Source organism: Grammomys surdaster, unplaced genomic scaffold (genome assembly GCF_004785775.1).
Source record: "Grammomys surdaster isolate TR1022 unplaced genomic scaffold, NIH_TR_1.0 363, whole genome shotgun sequence".
In the NCBI taxonomy this organism is placed as follows: Eukaryota; Metazoa; Chordata; class Mammalia; order Rodentia; family Muridae; genus Grammomys; species Grammomys surdaster.
The window spans coordinates 4,117,135-4,119,041 of NW_021604782.1; positions in this window are offsets into that span (position 1 = coordinate 4,117,135).

Sequence of the window (1,907 nt, forward strand, 5' to 3'; positions counted from 1 at the left end):
CACATTTAGACTAAAGTTAGCCTCATAAACAAAATAAGGATAATAATTTCCATCTTAGAAGTTAGTTGTAGCAAATCCACATAGACTGTGTGAAGGTCTGAGATACAGATGCTCTGCAATGCAGTGAAGCCAGGCTGGCACACAGCATTTAGGCACAGGTTCTCATTTTTTTCAGACTTAGACAAGTGCAAATGGTTTTAATTTAGATTTGTGATTGGACAACTTTTTAACTGTGTTCGATTTGGCCATTCACTGATACTCTTTTGTAAACTGTTCATACAAGTGTTTTGTCCATAATTCAATTCTATCATTTCTTTTCTTTTTCCTGCCATAATGGTTCTTTGTGTTTTAAAAGTTGGTCCTTGTCAGCATTTTCCTCATTATACCACTAATAAGTCTCAACATATACATTCAATACTCTCTTTTGAGAGTCTCATGTAGCTCAGGTTGGCCTTGTTGTGTAGCCAAAGATGACCTTGAACTTTTTGTCCTTGAATTTCTGCTTCCCAAGTGCTGAAGCCGGCATGGGCCACAGAGCCTGGCTTATGTGGTTCTGGGCATCAAACGCTCAACTTTGTACATGTTAGGCAAGTACACTCCCAATAGAGTTACATCCCAGTCATCTGTTCATTTCTTAAAGGTCCTTTTTAAAAACAAGCAAAAGTTTTGAATTTTGATTAGGTGTATGTAATAGTTTAAACTGTCAATTTGACATAATCTAGGATCTCCTGGGAAGAGAGTTTTGACTGAGGAATTATCTAGTTGGAGGTGTTTTGTGGGCATGTCTATGGGGGTTTGTCTTATCAATTGATGTAGGAAGACCTAGCCTACTGTGGGTGGCATCATTCCCTAGGTAAGAGGATCCTGAACACAATAATAGAGGAGAAAGCTAGCCTAGAGCAAGCAAGCAAGCAAGCAAGCAAGCAAGCAAGCAAGCAAGCAAGCAAGCATTTGTTAATTCTTCCTTTGCTCTGGACTGGTGGATATGATGTGACTAGCTGCCACCTTCATTTCTATGCTATGGTCTGTAACTGGAATTGTAAGCAGAGGTAAACCTTTTCTTTCCCAAGTTGTCTGTTGTCAGGGTATGTTTATTACAGCAGTCAATATGAAACTAGAACAATATAGTTTACCAGCTTCTTTGAATAGTTTGTGGTTTTGTATCATGTCTAAGAAACTGTCTGTGTATTATCTTGGAATGCAAACATTTTCTCCCCACCTCCATCTCTGCCTAATTAATTTTGTTTGCATTACATTAAAGTCTATAGGCAATCTTGCTGATTTTTTTTATCCATGGTATAGGCAAGTATCAACGTTTATTTTCTACTTATGGATATTTAATTGTTTCCCATACAGCTTGGTGAGTAGACTTTCCTGTAGCATTAAATTCTCAACACTTCTGTTACAGATGACCTGAGCCTATATGTGTGAGCCAAGTTCTTGAATCCCTATTTTTTTCTGTTTGTCTGTAACTGATCTACATCTTTTTTTTTCACCACTACGCGGTTCTGATTGCTGTATTTAGAATTAAATTTTCGAATTTAGCCTTTAAATCAGGGTGGTATGTTTGCTTCTGTTTTGTTTTAATATAGGATTTTGAGAGGTAGGTCAAACTGGCCTGGTCCTCCTGTCTCAGCTTCCTGAGTGCTGAGATTACAGAGCTGTATCAGCGTACCTGGCTGTGTGAAAACTGTCACTGGCCTTGTGTTAAAACTACAGGTATAGAGCCAGGCATTGGTGGCGCACACCTTTAATCCCAGCATTTGGGAGGCAGAGGCAGGTGAATTTCTGAGTTCGAGGCCAGCCTGGTCTACAGAGTGAGTTCCAAGACAGCCAGAGCTACACAGAGAAAACCTATCTCAAAACAAAACAAAACAAAACAAAACAAAACAAAACAAAACAAAACA